At 39.0% G+C, this 26,750-nt stretch overlaps 1 protein-coding gene, 2 long non-coding RNA genes and 1 other non-coding gene across 5 annotated transcripts in view; 1 reads left to right on the top strand and 3 right to left on the bottom strand.

Moving 5' to 3' along the window:
• Window positions 1–26,750, bottom strand: part of KCTD16 (potassium channel tetramerization domain containing 16) — a 295,957-nt gene that overhangs the window by 235,740 nt on the left and 33,467 nt on the right. The gene's annotated exons all lie outside the window — the stretch shown is intronic.
• Window positions 1–26,750, bottom strand: part of LOC143663928 (uncharacterized) — a 177,639-nt gene that overhangs the window by 119,563 nt on the left and 31,326 nt on the right. The window lies entirely within an intron of this gene.
• The window catches only part of LOC143663927 (uncharacterized), a 60,206-nt gene that overhangs the window by 32,406 nt on the left and 1,050 nt on the right, over window positions 1–26,750 (bottom strand). Inside the window, exon 2 of one of the 2 annotated variants that reach the window (XR_013166233.1) lies at window positions 12,262–12,316. This is a non-coding gene — a long non-coding RNA (uncharacterized LOC143663927). Of the gene's footprint in view, window positions 1–7,019; window positions 7,132–12,261; window positions 12,317–26,750 lie in introns of those variants that run through there. The other variant, XR_013166232.1, reaches the window with a different exon arrangement.
• Window positions 12,262–12,388, top strand: LOC143665064 (small Cajal body-specific RNA 15). Its single transcript, XR_013166739.1, has one exon.

The following is a 26,750-nucleotide window of genomic DNA, read 5'->3' as shown; positions in this document are numbered from 1 at the left end:
TACTTTCCAGAAACCTACAATCTCCAGATGGTTCCTAGCCCAGATAAGTCCTGAAACACAGATGGGCCAACATCTACAAGAACATCAACTAGTTCCATCCCCATATCCCATATTGTTGACATCTCTTTCCAACATGAAATAGTAATAATAGGCACAGCCCAAATGTCATAGTCAGGTTCATGTGTTAACTTGGCCAGGTGGTGGTACCTATTTGTCTGGTTTGGCAAGTACCGGCCTGTCTGTTGCTATGAGAAAATTTCATGGAATTAAATCATGATCATGTTGGCTACATCCACAGCTGATCCCATTTGTAATCAGCCAAGGGAAATGTCTTCTGCAATAAGTGATGTTCAGTCTAATCACTGGAAGCCTTTTAAGGATCATTCAGAAGAGACAGGCTCTCTTCCTGCTTTGGCCAGCTAGCTTCTCCTGTGAAATTCATCCAGACCTTCCATTGGAACCATCAGCTTCACAGCCTGCCCTACAGATGTTGGACTCTATATTTCCATGGTTACATGAGACATTTTTATAAATTTTATATTTATGAATATTTCCTGTTGATTCTGTTTCTCTAGAGAACCCTAACTAATACAACTTGGTACCAGGAGTGGTTCTTAAGAAACAGAATCTTAAAAATGGGTTTTTATTAATGGTTTTCTATTCTGAGTTGACTCAAAGGCACTAAGGACTCTGATTCCCATAATCAGAATGACACTGCCAATCCATGGAGTGAATTAGCAAAAGAGATAGTCAAAATATCAGCATTCGATTCTTCTAATGCTTCACTTCTACGAAGCCAGTCTCTGGGGGTTAATGTTTTTGACACCTTTATGGAGTTTTGTGGAAATAGAAGGTATAGAGATGTTGGTTGGTTGTTGTTAATACACTATATACATTAATGAATGAAAGGGATGGGTTTAAGGTTTCAAACGAGCAGCTTAAGTGCCATCTGACAGATGTAAACGTTTTTATGAGTATCCTGAAGGAAAAATCTTATTTCCTGTAGCCGCAGATTTGAGATCTCTGAAAATCAGACTCAGAATCTTATGGGCAGAATAGCAACTTTACAACATAAACTGAAATCTCAATTTTGCATGGTGTCTGCCATTAGAGTGAGGGCATTAATTGGAAAGGAGTGGGACCCTGAAAAATGGGATGGTGACATATGGATTGATAATGATGTCAGTGGAGAGGTTGAAACCCTAGGTCAAACTGAGTCTTCTCTAAATAACTCAGTAATAGTCTGCCCTGAGGACATAGCTGCCCCACCTCCAGTCTGTCTTAAGGAGCTGGCCACCTGACTTCCACCTGAAAGGATTAGCCCTAGAGTAATTAATCCTGTTTCATCAGATGAAACTGCAAATGAGTATCCTGAAGCAAAAGGATTGGAAGGTAGTTCCAATTATTTTCATGACCCACCCCCACCACCCCTCATTTTTTTCATATCTATAACTAAACTAAAGTCTCAAGAGGCCTCTAAAGGTGAGGTACAAAGTATCACACATGAGGGGTATGTTATACTCCAAAAGAAATGTGTGAGTTTTCCAATTTATATAGACAGAAACCAGGGGAATATGTGTGGCAATGGATTTTAAGGGTGTGGAAGGAATATAAGGCTGGATCAGGCTGAATTTATTGATACGGGACCACTAAGCAGAGATTCTGCATTCAATGTTATAGATCAAGAGGTTAGAAAAGGCATGAACAAACCATTGTTTGGATGGTTGGCTGAAACATGGATCAAAAGGTGGCCAACATTACCCGAGGTTGAAATGTCAGAACTGCCCTGGTATAATGTAGATGAGGGGATCCAGAGGCTTAGGGATATTGGAATGTTAGAGTGGATTTATCATGCAAAGCCTGTTCTTACACCCCAGGAATGTCCAGAGTATGCACCTTTTACCAGAACAGTGAGAAATAAATTTGCAAGACTAGCACCATCATCCCTGAAGAGCTCTGTAAGTTGCACTTCTCTGTAGGTCAGATATTACTGTAGGAACTGCTGTCACTGAGCTGGAATCCTTAGACACAATGGGGATGACCAGATCCCGAGTTGGCAGAACCCAGGTGGCAGCACTTAATCACAAAGACAGGGTGGATGTGGCTATTATAAGAGACAGCAAACTCAAAGCAGGAGTCAATAATCTGATGTGCAGAGATTTGTGGTGTTGGCTGGTAAATCATGGGGTATCTAGAAATACAGCAGATGGGCAGTCTACTAAATACTTGTTTCAGCTGTATAAACAAAGGAGTTCTAGGTCAAGTGAACGGAAGTCTAACCTGAATTACAAAAACACAGAGTCACAGCCCCTTAATCAATTTCCAGACTTGACACAGTTTACAGACCCAGAGCCCCTTGAATGAAGGGGAGGCCAGGTCCCTTTGGGGGAGAACCCTATTACATTGCCACAAATTTATACTGTTAATTTTCCTTCCCCAAGGAGAATGACAGCCTTTTACCAGGGTAACTGTGCAATGGGGAACGGGAAATGAGCAGATATTTCGGGGATTATTAGACCCTGGTTCAGAAGTGACATTAATTCCAGGGGACCCAAAATGTCACTCTGGTTCACCAGTCAGAGTGAGGGCTTATGGAGGCCAGGTTATTGATGGAGTTTTAGCTCAGGTCCATCTCACAGTGGGTCCAGTGGGTCCCTGGACCCATCCTGTAGTTACTTCCCCAGTTCCAGAATGTATAAATGGAATAGACATACTGAGAAACTGGCAGAATCTCCACATCAGCTCTCTAACTTTTGCAGTGAGGACTATTATGGTGGGAAAGGCCAAGTGGAAGCCACTAGAACTACCCCTACCTAGTAAAATAGTACATCAGAAGCAATACCGGATTCCTGGAGGGAATGCAGAGATTACTGCCACTCTTAAGGACTTGAAGGATGCAGGGGTGGTGATTCCCACCACATCCCCATTCAACTCTCCTATTTGGCCTGTACAGAAAGCAGATGGATCTTGGAGGATGACAGTGGATTATTGTATGCTCAACCAGGGGGTAACTCCAATTGCAGATGCTGTTCCAGATGTGGTATCTTTGCTTGAGCAAATCAATACATCCTCTGGTACCTGGTATGCAGCTATTGATCTGGCAAATGCTTTTTTCTCAATAGCTGTTAGTAAGGGTCACCAGAAACAGTTTGCTTTCAGCTGGCAAGGTCAGCAATATACTTTCACTGTCCTACCTCAGGAGTATATCAACTTTTCAGCCCTATGTCATAACCTTGTCTGCAGGGACCTTGATCATTTCTCCCTCCCACAAGACATCACACTGGTCCATTATATTGATGATATCATGTTGAATGGACCTAGTGAGCAAGAAATAGGAACTTCTCTAGATTTGCTGGTAAGGCATTTGCGTGTCAGAGGATAGGAGATAAATCTAACAAAAATACAGGAACCTCTCACCTCAGTGAAATTTCTAGGTATCCAGTGGTGTGAGGCTTGTCGAGATATCCCTTCTAAGGTGAAGGATAAGTTGCTGTATCTGGCCCCTTCCACAACCAAAAAATAGATACAAGGCCTAATTGGTCTCTTTGGATTTTGGCGATAACTTATTCCTCATCTGGGTGTGATACTCTGGCCCATTTATCGAGTGACCAGAAAAGCTGCTAATTTTGAGTGGGGACCTGAACAAGAAGAGGCTCTGCAACAGGTCCAGGCTGCTGTACAAGCTGCTCTGCCACTTGGACCATATGATCCAGCAAATCCAATGGTGCTGGAAGTGTCAGTGGCAAATAGAGATGTTGTTTGGAGCCTTTAGCAGGCCCCTATAGGAGAATCACAATGCAGACCCTTAGGATTTTGGAGCAAAGCCTTACCATCTGCTGCAAATAACTACACTCCTTTGAGATACAGCTTTTGGCCTGCTACTGGGCCTTAGTAGAGACTGAACAATTAACCTTGGGCCACCAAATTACCATGAGACCTGAGTTGCCGATCAAGAGCTGGGTGTTGTCTGACCCACCAAGCCATAAAGTTGGGCATGTGCAGCAGCACTCTATCATAAAATGGAAATGGTATATATAAGATAGGGCCAGAGCAGGTCCTGAAGGCAAAAGTAAATTACATGAGGAAGTGGCCCAAATCCCCATGGTCTCCACTCCTGCCACATTACCTTCTCTTTCCCAGACCAGAGCTATGGTCTCTTAGGGAGTTCCAAGTGAATTGACTGAGGAGGAGAAAACTCAGGCCTGGTTTACAGATGGTTCAGCACGATATGCAGGTACCACCCAATAGTGGACAGCTGCAGCACTACAACCCCTTTCTGGGGTGTCCCTAAAGGACAGTGGTGAGAGGAAATCCTCCCAGTGGGCAGAACTTGGAGCAGTGCATCTGGTTGTTCATTTTGCTTGGAAGCAGAACTGGCCAGAGGTGCATTTGTACACTGACTCATGGGCTGTTGCTAATGGTTTGGCTGGTTGGTCAAGGACTGGAAAGACCATAATTGGAAAATTGGTGACAAAGAGGTCTTGGGAAGAGGTTTGTGGATAGACTTTTCTAAGTGGGTTAAAAACATGAGGATATTTGCATCCCATGTGAATGCATACCACAGGGTGCCTTCAGCAGAGGAAGGTTTTAATAATCAATTGGATAAGATGACCCATTCTGTGGATACCAGTTAGCTTCTTTCCCCAGCAACTCCTGTCATTGCCCAATGGGCTCATGAACAAAGTGGTCATGGTGGTAGGGATGGAGGTTATGCATGGGCTCAGCAACATGGACTTCCACTCACCAAGGCTGACTTGGCTACAGCCACTGCTGAGTGCCCAATCTGCCACCTGCAGAGGCCCACACTCAACTCTGATATGGCATCATTCCCCGAGGTGACCAGCTGGCTACATGGTGGCAGGTTAATTACACTGGACCACTCCCTTCACGGAAGGGGCAGCAATTTGTTCTAACTGGAATAAACATATACTCTGGATATGGGTTTGCTTTCCCTGAACACAATGCTGCTGTTAAAACTACCATCGATGGGCTTACAGAATGCCTTACCCATCGTCATGGTATCCCACACAGAATTGCTTCTGATCAAGGAACACACTTCACAGCAAATGAAGTGTGGGAATTGGCACATGCTCTCAAATTCTCTGGTCTTACCGTGTTCCCCATCATCCAGAAGCAGCTGTATTGATAGAACGGTGGAATGGCCTTTTGAAAACTCAATTACGGTGCCAACTAGGTGGCAATATATTGAGATAATGTTTTCCAGGAAGCTGTGTATGGTCTGAATCAGCATCCACTGTATGGTGCGGTTTTTACCATAGCCAGGATCCATGGATCCAGGAACCAAGGGGTGGAGGTGGGAGTAGTACCACTCACTATTACCCCTAGTGATCCACTAGGAAAACTTCTGCTTCCTGTCCCTGCGACCCTGAGCTCTGTTGGTCTACAGGTTTTAGTTCCAAAAGGGGGAGTTCTTCCACCAGGAGAAACAACAACGATTCCATTGAACTGGAATCTAAGACTGCCACTTGGTCACTTTGGGCTACTCATGCCCCTAGATCAACAAGCCAAGAAGGGGATTACATTACTGGCTGGGGTGATTGACCCTGACTATCAGGGAGAAATAGGACTGCAACTACACAATGGAGGTAAAGAAGAGTTTTCCTGGAATATGGGTGATCCCCTAGGGCGTCTTTTAGTACTACCGTGCCCTGTGATTAAAATCAATGGAAAACTGCAACAACCCAGTCCTGGCAGGACTACCAATGGCTCTGAAACTTCAGGAATGCAGGTTTGGATCACCCCACCAGGCAAAGAACCATGGCCAGCTGAAGTGCTTGCTGAGGATAAAGGGAACATGGAATGGGTAGTGGAAGAAGGTAGCGACAACTATGAACTATGACCACGTGATCAGTTACAGAAACAAGGACTGTAATGCTGTTTTGTTCATGTTATACTATTTAAATTGCAAGATATCAAGTTTAAGAATGAATATTACCCAAGACTTGCACCCTATTCTGGAGAGATTTAATGTGTTTCCGGTCATATGCAGGATAGCTGAGTATTGTTAGGTGAGAAAAAAAATGTGTCCTTTATTGTTTTCTATTTAGAAATTAGGTTTGGTTTAAAGTGATGAGTATAGCTGCCCAGTTGACAAGGGGTGGACTGTTATGATCTGGTTCATATGTCAACTTGGCCAGGTAGTGGTACCTATTTGCCTGGTTGGGCAAGTGCTGGCCTGTCTGTTGCTATGAGGACATTTCATAGAATTAAACCATGATCACGTCGGCTACATCCACAGCTGATTAGGGAGTATCTTCTGCAATGAGTGATGCTTAATCTAATCACTGGAAGCCTTTTAAGGAGGATTCAGAAGAGATAGGTTCTCTTCCTGTTTCAGCCAGCAAGCCTCTCCTGTAGAGTTCATCCAGACCCTCCATCAGAATCGTCAGCTTCACAGCCTACCCTGTGGACTTTGGACTCTACATTCCCACAGGCACGTGAGACAGTTTTATAAATTTTATATTTACGAATATTTCCTGTTGATTCTGTTTCTCTAGAGAACCCTAACTAATACACCAAATACCCTTAAAGATTGGAGGAGTTATAGCAGAAGATGTAGAAGTTATAACAAGGAAGATAGAATTTAGCAAATGAGTATGACTGCTGAAACATTTATTGATATTTCCTTTAGTCTCCAGTGTCTTGCAGCAGCTAGAAAAAAAAACCTCACATTGTGGAACTGTAACCTATACCAAACTTTGAAATCTGTTCTATAATTACTGCTACAATGTAAAAAAAAAAACTTTGAATTTACTGCTTTTTTGTATAGATGTTAGATTCCACAATAAAGAATGTAAAAAATGAAAAAAAGAACAGAAATTGCTCCAAGAAGATCTGACTTTAAACACTAGGTCACAGATGCTCAAATTATATCCTGATATTTAGAGAAATCAACTTAGTAAGAAAGGGAGTGAATAAGACAAGGAGGGAAAAAAAGAATCTGCCACAGGCTCTGATAATCATTGTCTATGGCTAAGTTAGAGATGGACAAACCCTACCTGACACCCAGACTTGCCTCATGGAGCATGATCTAGTTACTTGGTCATTTCCAGAAAATGTTCCATTAAGGTTTTCTGAGCTGAGCATTGTTGTCTCCCTGAAATTCAGAGAACTTACTGGAAGGATTCTTTATGACCTAGTTGAAACCCCTGGTAACAAAAAATCCCCTATGATATGGCAGATGCCAATTGTTACTCCAGCCTGTACTACTCAAAAGTGAACACTTTTTGACTCCTTCGTTTTTCTTGGGAAGTGTCATTTCCACGTATTACCTATTTTCTTTGAGTTTTCATGAAAAGTTCCAACGCTGACTGATAATATTTGCATCTAAAGGAGATTGACCCATTGTAAATTAATAATGGCACTGGGATATTTTTGGATTTTCAAAAAGGCAGGAAAAAAAATCAAGATTAACTCTGATTTGGCTTTAGGCAGCCCTATCTGTAGTAGTAATTAGCAGGTGCTACTAAATCACAATAACTCTCCACCCAAATAAGTGAATATTTGGATTTAGAAAAATGACCAAGTGTGGTTGTCTCTTTTGCTTTTAAAAATGAATTGATGATAGGATTTTTCTAAAGAAAGGCTTTTCTTTTTTGTGCTTAAAATATTCAGTTTACAAAAGCTAATGTACACCTAACTTCTCTGGAATAGACTTACGACCTTTATTATATTGATGTATCGTAAACTATAAGCTGCCACTTTATAGATCAATTCTTAAAGTCACCTCCATCCAGAAGTTAATGGCATAAGTAGTCATGAAACCTGGAGAAAAATCAATCTTTGGGAATTGGGTGAGAGGATTAAAATGTTACTTCTTATGGTGGTCTTACCCAAAATTCATCAATATGCCTTATTTTTGTTATCAAATAGCACCTAAGAGCTATCTGTTGCTTCTGCTACTTGCAAATCAACTACACAGCTCTGTTCAAATAATAGTAATACCTCCTATTTGCTCCCAGCAGAGTAAACATGTAATATCTCTTATAATGCTCACAATAAACTTATGATGCTTTCAAGAATTCTCCACACAGATCCCAGACTCCGGCAAAACTAGAACTTGCCACTTCCCCATATATCCTGAACTTTTTCTCTTTCATGACGTTACCAATGCTACTTCCTCAGTGGAAAATACAGTGATTATTGAGAGAGGAAGGCAGAACAGATATGTTGAAATATATATACAGATCTATATATATACACACAGATACACAGATATATATATACATATATATAATTTAATGTAAAAGACTAATAGTTATTGATCAATTGCTATGTGCCAAGAATTGTTAATTCATTTATATAAATATATCATTAATACAATTATGTATGACAATATATAAAGGTACCATCACTACTGCTGTTAGGATGAGGAAACCAAGTCTTAGGAAGGTGAAGCATCTTGCTCAAAGTAATCCAGCTAGTAAGTGGTAGAGTCGCACCCTGAACCTAAGTCTGTATGACCCTAAGGAAGAAACCTTTAACCTTATACTCTAGGTTACATCTATTCAAATTCTAATTTGCATTATGCTTGTTTGAGAATAAGTTTCATATCTCCCTATCAAACTTTACACTTGGCACAAAGCCTAGATTTCACCTCTCTGCATCTTCTACTGTTCTAAGCATAAGGTCTCACTGGACTCTCAGTGAGAGTCACATTTATGAAAATGAAATAAGACAAAGATTTCCACAGTAAATTTCCCAATTTTGCAACTTTGGGGCTACAGAAACACAGGAAGGAGGTCCCAAAACACCACCTCAGATAAAGTATCCATTATTTTTGTCTATGGGCTGGTGAACATTGCAGAAACAGCCAGTGCTGTTTCTCCTTCTGTGCAGCTCTGCCAGAAATAACACAAGTGGAAATGGCTCGCACTCCTTCACCTTGCAATAAGGGCCGAGGGTCGTGGCTTAAGGAACATATAGGAGCCAACCATTAGTTCCGGGTTCTCATAGCTTATAAACCTCTGAGAGACTGTAAAATTTGGTGAAAAACTTAAAAGGAGCACGTTCCCTGGGAGATTTCATCGCCAGCATCCAGAGTCTGAGAAATATGTACATAAATTAAAGAAAGTTACTTAAGCATACCAGAGCCAGAAGATATTAATAAATCTGATTTTGGTCCTAAAAATGGGCAAAGACTCAAGTCAGCAGAATTTGAGACCACTTCTATTTTTATCTGACCCATTTGATTATATGCTGCTGCTTCTGACAGTATTAGTGCTTACGGCATCATGGAGAACTAGTATGGTATATGGAATTAATACCATGCTCAAAGTCAGGAAACATGGGTTCAAGGCCAGGGTAGACTCTGCCACTTAAAAGCAGAATAACCTTGAGGAAGTTACCTAGTCCCTTACATAAAATGGGGATGAGTTGCCCTATTGATTTTGTGTAGTCAATAGAGAAACCCACATGAAAATGATTTGCAATTTGTAAAGTACTATAAATGGAAAACGCATTAATTAATCAATGAAGGCAAAATTGTAAGAAACATAAAGATAATAGTTGATTATAGGGAATAAAGGGTTTTTCTCTCCTCACTGCTTCGTTTCCTTCCTATCCCTATTCTCTTATTTAACAAATATTTACTGAGTGCCTATGAAGTGAATAATCAGAAAAAGCCTCTGGTGTTAAAAAAAATAACTGGGAAGAGTATTCCAGAAAGAGTGAACAGCAGTTTCAAAGTCTCTAAGGCAGAAATGAGTTTGGTGTGTTCAAGGAACAAAAATAATGTCCCTATGGAAGTAGAATAATAATTGAAAAAGAGGAAGTTACAGGGTAAGGTTGGAAAGGAAACACACGGAAAGGGCTTGGAGGCTGTGCTAAAAAAATGCATTTTATTCTAAAATCATTAAGTGATTTTTAGTAGTAGACTGACTTAATCTAATTTATATAGTCAGGATCTTTGGCAAAGCCAGGTAAATAGGCAGAGTCTTGTCAAATATTGTAACACTGAATTTTTGTTGAGAAAAGCAGGCATTATTGAGTTAAAAAGGCTCTTTCATGGTGGAGACTCTTCAACCTGAAGTTTAACAGGCATCTCAAAAATGCAACATGTCCAAAATTGAAATTTTTCTCCCATTCCTCCCACAGACTTCTTCCCTTTTTCAGAAATGGCCATTACATGCTTCCAGTTTTCAAAACAGAAATTCTCTTTTATTTTTTACACCACAAATGCAATTCAGCAGCAAAGCCAGAGGTTACTTCAACCATGGTCACTGCTACTCTCACGGCCCTCCTCATATTTACGCCCCGCCTGGATGGCCCAGTGGCCTCCTGAATGGTCCTCTGCATCCAACCTTGCCTGCCACCAGCCTGTTTATGACACAGCTATCGGAGAGTACTGTTAAAAGGGAAATCTTACTTCTCTGCCCCAAATCCTCTATTGGTCCCTGTCTTGGAGCCCAAGTCAGTCTTCACGATGGCCTACCACAAGGCTTGACCCTATCTAGGTCACTTGCCTCTCTGCTCTCCTTTCCGTTTGGTTTTCCCCTCATTCACTCTGCTCCATCCACACTGGCCTCCTTAACACCCCATGCTCACTCCTACTTCAGAATTTCTTTTTTCTTTTTTCTTTTTTCTTTACATGGGCAGGCACTGGGAATCAAACCTGGGTCTCTAGCAGGCAGGCAAGAAATCTGTCCCACTTCAGAATTTTGCTTCTTCTAATCCTTCTGTATGAAATACATTCTCTAGATTTTCCTAAGGCTTTTTCTCTCACTTCTTTCAAGACTTTACTGCAATTCCACCTTCTTAATGACACCATTGATCACACTGGTCACTGTGATAGCTAAAAATCACATGTTAACTTGGCCAGGTTATGGTGTCCAATTGTTTAGTCAAGCAAGCACTGGCCTGATTGTTACTGTGAGGATATTTCAGGATTTAAATCATCAGTAAGTTGATTTAAGTAAGTTGTACCGCCCTGATGATCAGGGCGGTACAACAGTGGCTCAATGGCAGAATTCTCACCTGCCATGCCAGAGACCAGGGTTCGATTTTCAGAGTCTTCCCATGCCAAAGGGGAAAAAAAACAGACTCTAAGCTCCATAAAAGTAAGAACATCTTTCTGCTTTATGTAATATTGTAGTCCCAATGTCACATAATAGGAGCTCAATAAATATTTATGGAATAAATAAAGAGTCTAAAATGTATGGCTTTTCCTAAGGTCAGTGTCACTGAACATGGAAATATCACAGACCCTGTTCTCCAGGCAAGCATGGAGTCAAAACACTGCGTGGAAGGAAAACAACAACCACAACCCTGGGTGGACTAGGGACAGTGGACAGAAAAGTTGGAGAGAAAATTAAAGGTGCAAGTGGTAGGAAGACCAGAGAGAGGAGACACTCTTGTATACTCATTGAAGACAACACTGACTTGGCAGGAAAATAAATATTCATCATCAACTTCTGGACTTCAGATGTCCAGAGCTGTAAGATTTGTTTATTTTAACTTGTTTACTTTTTTATAACATATTCTATTAAAATTATCCTGAGAGGTAGATAATAATAGTAATCATAATCATGGTAAGAATGACTAAAATTTATTGAAAACTGTTCCATTTACTATTGATACCTAAAACACCCCACAAATGAACTCAACTATTTTATCACACCTACAGGTTCTATGGGTTAGTAATTCAAAGGTGCAATGGAAATAGTTTCTCTGTGCTTCCTGCTGTCTGGAACCTCAGCTGGGAAGACTCAATTGTTGGAACTGAAACACTTGGTGGTGTCTTCGTACACCCACACTGGCAGTCCATGCTGGCTGTTGTCCAGGACCTCAGTTGAGGTTGTTGATTGGGTACCTATATGTGGCCTCTCCATATGCCGGGGCTCTCTCAAGAAAATCAGACTTCTTCCTTGGTGGCTTAGGGCTCCAAGAGAGAGTATCTCAGCAAACAAGACAAAAAAGCTGCAATGTCTTTTATGACCCATTCTGGTAAGTAACATAGCATCATTTCTATCACATTTTATGGTCAAAACAGTCACAAGTCACAGAGGGAGCACAGACCCCACTTCTTAATGGCAGTTTGGCTAGTGACATTGTAAACAGACATGGGAGGTTGGAGATATTGTTGCAATCACCTTTGGAAAGTATAATCTGATAGAAATTATGATAAACCCTTTATACAATCAACTAATTTAATTTTCACAATCTCCTGTAAGACTGTCAGTATTATCTGCATTTTAGAGTAAAAGGAAACTGAACTACAGGAAGATTAAATGATTTGCTCACCTGGAGACTAAGGATAGAGAGTCCTTGAAGTCAAGCTGACTCTGCTCTTGGCCTCCTAAATGAAAAGGTAGATAGAACAGGTCTTGTTTACAAAATAAATTCAAGACCTACTCATCTACCAACAGCAAAAAAAAAAAAAGATTTGCTCGGGATCACACTTGCTGACATTTTGTGTTGCTGAAAGTCAAACCATTGTATAACACTCCAACGTCCATGCTCTTGCTAATATATCTTCCCATGGCCAGAGTAGGAAATACTGGGTGGACTCAATAAATAAGGTGATGTAGATATAGGCAGTGTCACAGAGAACTTAGAAGGCCTTAAAAGAGAAGGTGGGAAAAGAAAAAGAAAGCTAGCAGAACTAGAGCACTGCAATGGTACCTGGTCAATATTTGATTTGGTTTATTTGGGAGGATGTGGAGACAGCGTAGACAATATTCCACATCCAATTTCTCCTAATGTAAGAAATTATTTTAAAAAATAATAAGACAGTACGTATCATCAAAATTCTATGTTATCCATTTTATTCCATTAGATTAAAAAAATTTGAGAGCAAGAATCCGATTGTTTGGCTATTCCCACTACTTTGGTACTTAAATGGATGATAGATGGATGTAACTCTAATACAAATTTGCCTTGCTTTTATCCTAATAACTTCTGCAAAATAGCCACCATTTATTCATTGAACAAATGGACATGGCCTAATGAATTTTAATGCTATCTGAAAAAACATGCATTGTCTTTTTGATAATGCACTCCTGAGCATAAAGTTTCAAATACAACTCTGTACTGAAGAGTTCAAATTACACTCTTCCCCTCTGTGAACATAATGGTATAAAATGGAGGACTCAACTAGGTCATGTGAAGCTTGACCAGGACCAAGTTTCTGCCCAAATATCACCCATCCCTAGGATACAGCATGCTCACTAATTATGTCCTTCTCCTGCACACTCCAATGGCTCCTGATTGCCTTGAGATGAAGTCAAAAATTCTCACAGTGGCCCACAGGTTCCTTCAAGGTACAATCCCTGCATGTCTCTCAGGTATCCCCTACCCTGGACTTCAGGACTTTGAACCTGTCATTCTTCATCTTGCCTCCAGGCCTTTACAGATCCTTTTGCCTGGAACACTATTGTTTCCTTCATTTGTCTTGTTAAGTCCTACCCTTCAAGTCCCAGAGCAGCCATCACTTCCTTGACGACATCTTCCCTGACCTCTCTGATCAGGTCAAACCTTCCATTCTTCTGTTATACTCTTATAGAAACTCAGTACTATCTTTCAAAGCACCTACCACAGTTGTGACTTTATATTTATAAATTTATTTGATTAATTTTTATCTCCCTTACTAGACTGTCAGCTCTGAAAAGACAGAGATTATATGCATACTAGCTATCCAATGTCTTCCCAGCACTCAATACAGGGCTAGGCCCATTGAATACACTCAGTAATTATTTGTTAAATGAATAAATAATAAAATGAACAAATAAACAACAACAAAAAAACATGATTCAGATATTCAAGGGGCACATTCAGCTTTTGAACAGAATAGTTACCATTTGCTTCCCATATCTTGATCCTCCCAATCTTATTATCCCCAAATTTGCAATTTAATGACATGCTTAAATAATACTAATAATGCATAATTTACATGTAATTTTCAACTTTCAAGGAGTTTTTACATTCACTATTACATTTCCTTGGATCCTCAAAACCACCCTATAAGGGAATTAATTTGTTTCTGGCCCTTTCTTTTTTTTTTTTTTTACATGGGCAGGCACCGGGAATCAAACCCGGGTCCTCGGGCATGGCAGGCAAGCACTCTTACCTGCTGAGCCACCATGGCCCACACTGGCCCTTTCTTTACCAATAAAGAATCGAAAGTTAAAAGATGCCACAGAATCAACAAGACAAACCAAGGCTCCTTGCATATCTGAAAAAGGAAGGTGAGAAACCAAGAGTGGGGTCAATTTTTGAAGGTGCAATGGGAAAGATTTCTAACAAAAATAAATATTGATTATATATCAAGAATGGAATGATCATATGGTAAGAATGTTTGTGCTTGTATGTGATGTTTAATAAATAAAAAATCTAAACAAACAAACAAATAAATAAATGTACCAAGGGTACACAGGTGATTCAGTGGTAGAATGCTCACCTTTCATGCAGGAGACGAGGGTTCAATTCCTGGACCATGCACCCCTCAAAAAAAAAAAACCCAAAATAAATGTGCCTTTCCATCCCCAAACTAAAATATAGATTTAATAGTATTTTTTAAAGGTTATTTTATTAAAAATGAGATAGATTGGATCATATATCAATCTGACCAGAGACAAGATGTGATAATGGGAATATGAAATTGGTAAAAGAGCCAATTAGTACAATTCCATGGAAACTGGTCAGACAGCAACCCTTGCAAATGTGTCCTTTATGTAAAATGTCTTGTCTTATTCATGTTTAAGCCACAACTTAACTTGCTATCCAATGTCTTTTTTCAAAATTTTTTTAAATATATTTTTTAATACTATTATATGATAGAAAGATCTAGGGCTCCTTGGAGAAATGGCTGATTCCAGGATTGGGCCAAGAAATATACAACCTTAATCTGGAGCATTTTATACTGCCAAAAAGTAAGGAAGTGCCCAAAAAAGGAAAAAAAATCCATAATGATAAAGATATTTCAAAGGGGTACAGGAGAAAACTGAAAGAGCTTTTAATACTATTACCCAATAGAAGTATCCAGGGCTCCTTGGAGACATGGCTGATACAACCTTAATCTGGAGCATCTTATACTGCCAAAAAGTAAGGAAGTACTCAAAAAAGGAAAAAAAAAATCCATAATGACAATGTTATATCAAAGGGACACAGGAGAAAACTGAAAGAGCCCCTAGTTGGAAATATTGCATTATAACTCAAAGTATAAAATGAATTTCCACTATATAAAGAAGAGATGCAATAAATAAATAAAGGTAGGGGGCGGAGGAATCTCCCATGCAGAAGAGTTCCAAATAATTTACATAGATACTGTGTCCTCAAGGAGGAGAGAATAACTCCTCACCCCTTAATTGTGGGTTATACATAGTGACATCCTTCCAAAAATATATAGTATGAAAAGAGGGAAAAGAGCATAACTGTACAGTGAAAAAACAGATGAACACTGTTCTAGTTTGCTAGCTGCTGGAATGCAATATACCAGAAACAGAATGGCTTTTAAAAAGGGGAATTTAATAAGTTGCTAGTTTACAGTTCTAAGGCTGAGAAAATGTCCCAATTAAACCAAGTCTATAGAAATGTCCAATCAAAGGCATCCATCCAGGGAAAGATAACTTGGTTCAAGAAGGCCAGTGAAGTTTAGGGTTTCTCTCTCAAGTGAGAAGGCACATGGCGAACACAGTCAGGGCTTCTCTCTTAGCTGGAAGGGCACACGGTGAACATGCTGTCATCTGCTAGCTTTCTCTCCTGGCTTCCGGTTTCATGAAGCTCCCTAGGAGGTGTTTTCCTTCTCCATTTCCAAAGGTTGCTGGCTCGTGGACTCTCTGCTTTGTGGTGCTGTAGCATTCTCTGCTCTCTCCGAATCTCCTTCATTCACCAAAATGTTTCCTCTTTTATAGGACTCCAGAAACTAATCAAGTTTACCCAAATGGGTGGAGACATGTTGTCATCTAATCCAGTTTAACAACCACTCTTGATTAAATCACATCATCCAGGGAGATGATCTGATTACAGTTTCAAACATACAGTATTGAATAGGGATTACTCTGCTTTTATGAAATGGGATTTTGATTAAAACATGGCTTTTCTAGGGGACACACATCCTTTCAAACCAGCACAAACACCAACTCAGACAGGTGACTACAATCAACATCAGCAAAGATGAGTCTGGTTGATACATGGAGCCTTGATATGATGTGAAGAAATGACACTTTACTTCCATGGATTTTCTCCCCCAAACCAATTACCCCAGTGTAATCGTGAGAAAAACTCAGACAAGTCTCAGTTGAGGGATATTCTACAAAATACCTTACAGTACTACTCAAAACTATTAAGGTCATCAAAAATAGAGTCTGAGAAACTGTCACAGCCAAGAGGAACCTAAGGACACATGACAAATAAATGTAAAATGGTATATGGGCTGGAATCCTGGAAGAGAAAAAGGACATTAAGTAAAAACAGAGGAAACCTGGATAAAATATGAACCCGGGTTAATAGAAATACTTCAATATTGGTTCATCAATTATAGCAAATGTAACACATGAATGCAAGATGTTAATAATAGGGCAAACTGGGTATGGGGTATATGGGAACTCTATTTGCCATCTTCTCAATTTTTGTAAATCTAAAACTATTATAAAAATAAAGTTTATTAAGAAAAATAGAGAATAGAGGATATTATGAAAAGCTCTAACATGTCACTGGAGTCCCAGAAGATAAAGCAATATTTGACACAATAATGGTTGTGAAATTTCCAAAACCGACACAAGACATCCAGACAAAGATTCAAGAATCCCTTCATACCTCCGGCATGATAAACAATAAGAGAACAATGCCACGATAATTCTCAGTAATACTGCTGCAACAAAAAACAAAGACAAATCTTAAAATCAACCAGGGAAAAGGCACAGTTGCCACACAGACAAGTAACTATTGAACTAACAGATGATTTTTCAATAGAAACAATGGAAGCCAAAATTATGAACATACTATCTCAATATTCTGCAATAAATTAATATCCAATCCAGAATTCAGTATATAGCAAAAAGCAAAAAAAACCCTCCAGAATAGAGATGAAATAAAGACATTTTCTGACAAAAAAAAAAAAAACTTAAACTTTATCACCAGCAACCCCAAACTAAAAGAAATACTAATGGTATACTTAAAAGAATAATGAACATAGATAATGTTCAGAAATGTAAGAAGAAATAAAGAACAACAAAAATAATAGGTGTGTGTAACTATAAATAAATACTGACTGCATAAAATAATTATAATGTCTGGTGAGATTTAAAATACATGTAGAATTAAAATGTGATACCAATTGCATATAAGTTTGGAAGCAGATAAATGCATTGTCCAAGGGAAAAAAGCACATATTTTTTAATGATTTATTTTACCTATTCAAAATCATCATCTTCATCATAATCATAATCATCATCATAAATTTATTATGGTGAAAATCATTTTCTATAAAAGCCATCTCCTGGGTGCATGGGTGGTTCAGTGGTAGAATGCTTGCTTTCCATGCGGGAGACCCGGGTTCAATTCCCGGACCATGCACCTAAAAAAAAAAAAAGATAAAAGAAAAAAAGGCCATCTCCTAAAAACCATGTATTTTTATTGACAAGACTAACAGAACCCTACCACTACTCAAGAATGGTGACACATGCCAGATAATTAAGGAGCTCCTGGTATTGGAAGTCCAAGTGATGTATCTTGCTTAAATGTCTCTTACTACTTACAATAACGAGCCTATAAAACATCTGCAGTTGGCTAAGGAGAGTGCTTTCTTCAATGAGTGACATTAATTCAATCAGCTGGGAGCTTAAAAGGAGAAGTCAGAAGAGAAAGAGCTCAGAGCTGACAGACACCCAGAAGTTCAGAGATGCAAAGAGGAAGTGCCCTAGAGAAAGCCATTTGAAACCAGGAGCTAGAAGAGAATGCCAGCAGACTTCGTTGCCGTATCTAACAGAGAAACCCGGATAAAAGCCAGCTGCCTTTCCTCCAAGGAACTGTAAATGTGTAAGTAAATAAATCCCTTTTAGAAAAGCCAATCCATTTCTGGCATATTGCATTCTGGCAGCTTTAGCAAACTAAAACAAAATGCAAACCTACAAACACAAGACTCATTACAAAAAATAAGTGAGGTTTAAATAAGTTAAAAAATTAGGTTGCCAGCCCTGCTTCTGAATTAAAAAAAAATATTACTTGACATAAATGTCAATGCAAAAACAACTTTTAGAGAAAGTATATAAAGTGAGGTACATTTGTACACTCTTCATCTCAGGAAAGGAATGTGAATCTCAAATTGCAAACTACAAAATGTCCCATATCATATGGACGTGGCAGCAGTTAAATGAAGTAAGAAGTTGAAATAAGATTATTTTCACGTTTCATAGAACACAAGGATTTGTGTCCCCTCTCCCCCCACGGGGTAAGGATTGAATGTAATACTTCAATCATATCCAAAAGAACATGAGTTAATATTTCATAGCTACTTAATCCACGCATTCAGAAATGATAATACAAATGTTCAAATATTTATTCTGTAGGCAAAGTATGATGTGCTGAATTACTGTATTATGCTCTCTTCTGCCACTGATTTATGGTTCATTTCAGATCAGGTAACCAGAAAATGACTGCATTCAACAAAGGAATGAGACCAATAAAGTCCTCATACTTACAATCCTTTCATTTTTATTCACACATCAGCCTTATTTGCCTCCTTGAATAAAATTAAAATGTCCACCAAAATCAGTGACTAAGGGATTAGTGTGAAAAACACTGATTGCTCTGATTGCAATTTCCCATCTGTGCTATATGTAAAATTCAAAGGCTCTTGTGAGAAGAGTGATTCAACCGTAATATCCTGTTATTCCTAGTCATGATGCATGCCTTCAAAATAAACTTTCCAATTTAAATCATAATGAAAGCTGTATGTTGCATTTTCAACCTTGTCCTTTAACACTCCTAAAAAGTGCTATGAGAGTTTGAGGAAGCTCAGAGAGGAGTTGCATTATTTGGAATGCTTTTTACTCATTTAGTAGCCTTCTCTAATGTCACTATCTCCATGCTAGGGAAGAAGATCAGGTGCAGAAAAAAGTTCAAGAACCCTCAGAGTGAATTTCAGAGTCAAGAAGAGGACTTCAGCCACCATGCATGACTCAGTAGAGGAATTCTGCCTGGTTGTACATTGCAGCAGCTTCTAAGTGTAGAAGATTCAAGAAGGAGAGCTCACTGCCCCCCACTTCCAATACCTGCCCCCCAACTCAACACTTGTTCTCTTCAAAAGTATACTTCCTCTTGCCCATTCACCAGCCTAAGCCATCTAGGAGCATTGAGGAAGGTTTAAAAAATATATATTGTCATCAAGTACTTCCTTATATAAAGCACTGAGAAGGGATAACACCTCTCTGACATCCTTCCCAATAATGCATACTCACAATCGAATCATCAGAAAACATCAAACAAACCCAAAACATCTGACCAGTACTCTTCAAAGGTGTCAAGATCTTGAAAGACAAGGAAAGACTGAGAAGCACTGTCACAGATTGTAGGAGACTGCAGACACATGACAACTGAAAGCAAGATGGGACACTGGATTGGACCCTGGAACATAGAAAGGGCATTAATGGAAAGCCTGGTGAAATCCAAATAACTTCTGTACTTAAGCTAATAACATTATTTGAAGGTTTACTTCTTAGTTTTGTTCAATGTTCTATAGTTATGGAAAATATTACATAAGGAGAGGCTTGATGTATAAGGGACTCTAATATTTTTCAATTTACATTATCTTAAATTAAAAACATCAACTTTGAAAAATACAAAACAAATAAAACACACTGTGATAACAAAGGAGGAAAGAAAGAAGAAAGGGAGAGAGGGAAGGCAGGCAGCAAGCAAGAAAAAAGGAAAGACAATTCTAATTTAAAAAGAGACTTAGAAGCTTTCAGAAATGCTGACTAATTCCTCAGAAGATCTGAATTAGCCATCTGAAACTTTTCTGATACATGTATAGTCAGAAAGTGCCATAATATGGTAGTTAAAAACATGGGCTTTAGAATCAAACATGTCTGTGTTTGAAATCTGATTCGACCACTTATTAGAGAAACATCTAATGACACATTACTTGAAATCCCTGAACCTCAGTTTTCTCATCAGTAAAATGGAAAGTTAATAGTATCTACTTTATAAAGTTGCTGAGAGGATTAAATGAGATAATACATGTATGGCTCTTAACTCACGTCTGACATATAGAAAGCACACAATAAGTGGAAGCAATTAATACTATCCCAGAAACTGGCACTATTCATTCTATTTAGTTCCAAAGTTCATGTTTTTCCTTTCACTTAGAAAGATAAATCAATCCTTATTCCATTCAGCCTTATACAAATTATACCCATTCTCCAAGTGCCAGTGGAAATTCTCATCACCTCAATAAACCTATAATAGGGTCTCTAACTCACAAATGATGCGTGCATCGTGTAGTTATCATTCACTGCCATTTTACATCTGGGAGTCATTTCCCATCAAACTATAAGACCCTTGACGGGAGGGACCTTCTTTTTCTTCTTATACATCTGCCTTGGCATCAACCCTGAGCAGTTGGTAGGCATTCAGAAAGGTGCGATCATTTATGATGATACTATTTTTAAATGTTTATGATATTTTTAAAATGTTATAGTGACACTGATGATTTAGTTATGGGAAATTTAGATGCCTGTCAAAACAGAATATGGAGGGGTAAATGTATCCTTAAAAGCTCTTTAAAGCAGAAATAAAAGTTTTTCAGAATCCACTTCACTCCAAACACAAAATAAATTAGATTCTTCGCTACTGTCTCTGGGGTTTATTTCATGTGTTTTTGTCTTGTAAAGAAGACATTTTAAAATAGACTTCCACTGGCACATTTGCCGGGGGTGGGGGTGGGGGCTTAGACACAAGGTATACTCATCAGGTCCTGAAATCATTCTCTCAGGAAACCTGCCCCAAATTCCTAGTAACTCTCACATTCCTACAATGATACCATAGCCCGCACAGAACCAGAAAGAACATATCTTTTCTTTTAACAATTCCCTTAGATGGCAAATGGTTTCCTAAGTGCTTTTAAGTGCATTGTTTCAACTGAGTCTTGTACAAACTCCGAGAAGCTGTCTAGAAAGTATTATTACCCCCAGTTTGCAGATAAGGTGACTGAGGCCCAGATTTGCCAGAAATCATACAACCAGTAGGCTGCAAATTTAGAACTCTTCTCTCATTCAGCAAACATTTATGGAGGGTCTCCCATGGGTCTCCCCTGTAGGGTCCTGTAGTCCCAGGTTTTTACTCATATCATACTAAGGTGCTTATCATGGAGGACTGTAATTGTCTACTTATTCATTGGTCACTTCTCCTAGACCGTAAGCCCCTTGCAGGCAAGCACCAGTCTTGCACTGGTTGTATCCCTAGTGGCTAGCACCAAGTAGGCCCTCAATAAAATTTGGAGAATAGATGAATGGGGGTAACTCAGAAAAACCATGCTGCTGGATGTATTACAGGAACTCAAATAAGTTGTTATGGATAAGTGAAAATTACATCACCACTTTTCCAGATTTTAGTGCCATATAACCTAGCTCATTCTAAAGAGAGAGCATGGCTGTAGAAGAGATTCACAGACAGCACTCCTGGAAAAGTAGCAAGACCTACCCATCAAGATGAGTCAACAGGACTAAGTGATCATGGAGGGCCATGAGATGAAGCGTGGTTATCATCTTCAGATAAAGCAGTTTATCTGGACAAGTTTTAATGCAAACTTTATCAAACACCCTAGGCAACTCTCACTTCTTTCAGAGAAAAGTGACAAACATTGACCTCAGGTTACCAAACTAAAGGTAACTAATGTACTTAGATGAAAGCAAGAGGAACTCATTGACTCTTGGGATGGTGAAATACTGAGACGGATTCCTAAATGATGTTGAGAAGTTCGCTCCTGGAAATATTCAAGAAGATAATAGAAATCTGACTGATATAGTTCCTTCCTGAGGTTTTTCAGTTGTCAGATCCTTTGACCTATTTCTGTTATCCTACATTTGAAAGTCAACATTACTGCCCCCATCTCCTTCATTACGACAATAACTCTAGCTTGCATTCCATAACCATCTGGTTGCACATGCCTACCTTCAGAATCAGAACCAGGAAATGTTTGCAGAACTTGTGGTTTTCCAGAAAGTTGGCAGGAAGGGTTTGTTCTCTATAGTGATGGCATTAATTTCCCCAAGTGGGAAAAATTCCAATCATTAGTAACAACACCTGATGCTAAGCAACTAGAGAGGTTGCAGAACTGCGCAGTGTCTGAAAAGAGCACCAAAAATGAATCTGAAGCATAGTTCTGGTCTTGACCCTCGCACACACTTCAATATGACCTCAGACAAATCATTCAACCTCACTGGTGTTCTGGTTTTGGGGGGCTTTTTCTAACCCCATCTTTTATTTTTAGTATGCTGTATGCCAGGGGGGTCACATTTCATCCTTTTACCATGTGAGTATCCCTTTATTGCAACACCATTTGTTGAATTTTTGTTTGTTTGTTTCTTCTTTCTTTCTTTGCTTGTGTTTTTCGGGAAGTGCACGGGCCGGGAATCGAACCCAGGCCTCCCACATGGCAGGCAAGAATTCTACCACTGAACTACCCTTGCATCCTCCCACCCCCATTTTTAAAGTGATCATGGGCCTTTCCAGATCTAATGTGCTAAATTCTGCTGTGCTGCCGACACACTGTCAGGGGAGGGGCAGGGATTAGGAAGTCTTGATAGGCACAAAGCTTTTTATCCAGACTAATTAATAGTGTGGACCAGTTGTTTCCTCTTCCAGAAAAACTGGAAAGCAAATGAAACAGCTTTAGAAGAGATGATCTGGGTCAACTTTGAGAGAAAATGTATATTAATTAAAATCCAAGACTTTGTCCATCAAAGGACAAGGAATAACAAAGACAATCTGTAATCACTAGAAAAACAAACATCACAAAGGAAAAATGATGCAGTCATTTATTATACTGCTCTAAGTAAAAATAACTGACAGATAAGTTCACTGTTTGAACCATTTGCATCTGATAAGCATAGGTTTAAATCCTGGCACCATCTGCTCAGCTGGAATTTAATACCACATCAACATGCCAAAGCACAATTATGATAGCAAGGAGAGTAGCCCCATGGCTTATAATCTAAATAACAACCATACTTTAATGGGATCAGAAACCACAGCCAAATCAACTTGAAAATTAGTTTAGTATTTGATATTCGCTCTGATTAAGCCCGAATGGAGGCATGTATTGGCAAGACCATAGTAACTAGACTTTCAGAGTAGGCGAAACATGGGACCCAGAATTCCTAGGAACCAAGAACTGATGAGAAGGAAAAATGAAGGTAGAGAATTAAAGCAAAAATTTTATAATATTTCTGTCTACCTGACTTACCATCATATATTAGTCATGGGGCATTTTTCAGTGGGGAAGCAGGCAAGCCATGAAAAAATAATCTAGTTCTGAGCTAGCCATTGCCAATATGATGAATTCTTAATTTTTGAGACCTTTAAGGTCACCTAGTCCAAAGCTCTTACTTAACAAATAAGGAAACTGAAGCCCACAAGGTTAAGCAACTTTCCCAGGTTGCCAACTGGTTAGTAGCAGAAAAGAATCCTTCTCCAAGACCAATGTTTATTTCATGATGCTTCCACCCGAATTCCAGCAGCTAAGGTATTTGCATAGATCTTCCCTTCCAAGATGAAATAAGGTTTTGTGCTTTTCAAGCTACTTACTCTAGTGCCTTTTCTAAATTTCCCTGCCTACCTTATTAACCTAGAAAAAACTTTAAGATGCAGTCATTTATGTTTAACTTTATAGCTGTATCTCACAAAATATGAGTTGTTCATATTTTATATTATCTCTACATCACTATGGAAGGGCTACATCCATGATTTTTGGTTAATGTAATTAATAACATGATCTCCACCATTCTTTGTTCAACATAGCAGACTACCCACCAATTCCATGAACCATCATTCCATCAATGTTCTGTGCCTTTGTATATGCTATTCCTTCTGCCTGGATTGCCATACCTCCCATAGCTCCCTCACCTCCACCTCCACCTCTGCTCCCATCTTGGTCAACCTTGCTCATCTTTGAAGGACCAGCTCAAATGTCACTGCTTCTCCAGAGCTTTCCCTGACTTCACTCAATCAGTAGAACTGAATTCTCTCTCTGCATTTTAAATGTATACTTAATTGTTTGCATATCCATTTGTGTATCCATTAGATTCTCCGTACCTCGTGGTCAGAGACTGGGTTTATGTACCCGCAGCACCTAATAGTGCCAGGCTTGTGAGAGGACCTTGGTAACTGTTTGGCTATCTAATGATGGGATTGCTTTAAAAGAGCCATTACCAGTTCTAGGCCATTTTTCTAGTTCTGGACTCCATACTTTGACAATGACCCTTTGTTACACACATCACCATAGAAAGTTTTGGAACAGTAAAGCAGCAGTAAAGCGATGAGATTTGGGAGTGTAGAAAAAGGATGAGGACACTCATACTCTAAAGTTTTTAGACTCTCTGGTGTTTTATGACTTTTAAAATAAGAATCAGGTATTAAAATGTTTCCAAAGAACATGATGCTTATTCTCATAGGCATAGATTTTCAGTAGTGAATCTCAAAAGGTAAACCTGAAGTTTGGAAATAAAGAGAATATTATAATTTTCTGTCTAAAAACTTAAAATATCTCTCACATTTCTATCAGAATCATGATAACAATTAAAGCTAATACTTAGAGGGGTACTTTGTGCCAGGCACTTTGCTAAGCATGTCACATTCATTATCCTATTTAAGCTTCTCAGTAACCCCATATGATAGGTGCTTTCATTATCTTCATTTTAGAGATGAGGCAGTAACAGTTGAAGTAATATGTGTGGTCAAGGTCAATTCAGGAAACGTGGTAGAGTGAGGACCTCAACCCAAGCAGAATGACTTCACAGCCCCTGCTCTAGGTAACCGCAAACCATGAAAACATTGAACTCAGCAAACACTGGGGCTCCCTGGGTTAAGCAGGAGATAGACTATTTTAACCTCTCTCAAATTGGAACAGGGGAAGTCACACTCTTGGGAGAGGCACATAAGAATCTCCAAAGAAAGGGGAAGCATGAGATTTTAATGTACATTAACTGAAAGGGATGGAATGGTAAAAGGGTGAAATCACTGAATCAGTAAACCAAGCTTTCCACATAAAAACAAAATTATCATCCATGCAAAATCATTCCCCTTAAAAGCATAAGCTAAGAACATTTTATTCTATCAACTGGGTGTGCTTGTGTACTTTCATGGGGTAGAAATCTATCTCAGCGTTAGTGCAGCTAGTGTGTGTATTTCCTGGCAATCATTTATTTATCACTTTCTGAGCAGCTTTTAGCTTTCAGCCATAAGGGACAGAGTTAGGTATGTATTTCGTTTTTATTAGGAGTGGGAGGAGCCCCTTTAAAGAGAAACTGATTTCTGGCCTGTCTCAGAAACTGATTTTCAATCCTAATAATTTTTGTCTTTGGAGGAGGGAGGAATTGTGATAGGTACAGTTTCTATATACTTCTTTGTCCATTGCTTTATAGTTGTCATGTGTTTTCCAATAGATTTTATTTTATGTGAGCCATACAACAACCTGGTGAAGTGGATGAATTTATTTTCATTTTTTCACAGGTAAAATGTGAGCCTCAGTTTGCCCAGTGACTCGTGTTAAGTAACTGAATTACAGTATGAAACTCTAGCTTTGCAATCCCAAGAACAGACTCTTCCACTAACAGACACTGTGTTTTTCTCTCTTCAGAGTTGTGAAAACTGGATTATAGATGACCTAACTATCTCAGCTGCTCTGTTATCTTAATAACTTGTGATCCCTGGAATAGGGAACATATTCCTGGTAAACATGATGGTGATTTCATCAAACCAGAGAGCATGGGGGTGGGGGGAACATGTGACACTTTTTACACCTCTTACAAGAGAGTTAAAATCTTCACTTTCTCCCACGGAGTGGGATAGAAGGCCTGCGTCTCACCCATGTAGGGAGGTTTGAGCAATTCATCTTGACTGTTGAATTTGGACTTTCCAAAGCAACATAAAAAGCATAGATTACTCATTTTCTCCTCATTACGGAGTCTTGGCTGCTAATACAGCACCTGTTTGGCATGAGGATAACTGAGAACGCAAATACTTCTGTACAAAAGCAAAATACAATAAGTGAAGATGATATTCTTTACAACAGATCATCTCCTCCTGCTGTTAACTTTTTTTTTTTCTACACAGAAAATATTACAGTTTTGTTTTAATCCTTGGAGATTTTATCTAGTAAATACCATGGTTTCCTAGGTGTAAATCGGAGACTGCAGAGATTAAATAGCGAGTACTAATTAGTGTTTTTTAATTCTTCTCCCTCTTCCTTCCATTTCCCTAGGACTGATTGCCAGGATGCAAGAGGATTTATAGCAACCAGATAAAACCAGTCAGCACAAAATTCAAACACCTGGGAAATTTTGCCTTAACTTCCTACGGAAGCTGGGTTCTTTTATATTCATAATCTGTCTTTTTTACGGAAGATCCAAAGAGGGTAAAACAAGAAAAACCTCACTGTAACAATGGATCCATTTAAAGTGCAAATAATGTAATAGCATGGTCCTCCGGGATGAGATTGTGATGGGCAGAACCTGAAGCCATTATCACCAAACTTTTTGTTTTTTACAATAAAATACAATGAAAACGGAGTGGGA

Source organism: Tamandua tetradactyla, chromosome 20 (genome assembly GCF_023851605.1).
Source record: "Tamandua tetradactyla isolate mTamTet1 chromosome 20, mTamTet1.pri, whole genome shotgun sequence".
NCBI classification, from domain to species: domain Eukaryota; kingdom Metazoa; phylum Chordata; class Mammalia; order Pilosa; family Myrmecophagidae; genus Tamandua; species Tamandua tetradactyla.
This window is presented reverse-complemented; position numbering and strand designations above follow the sequence as displayed.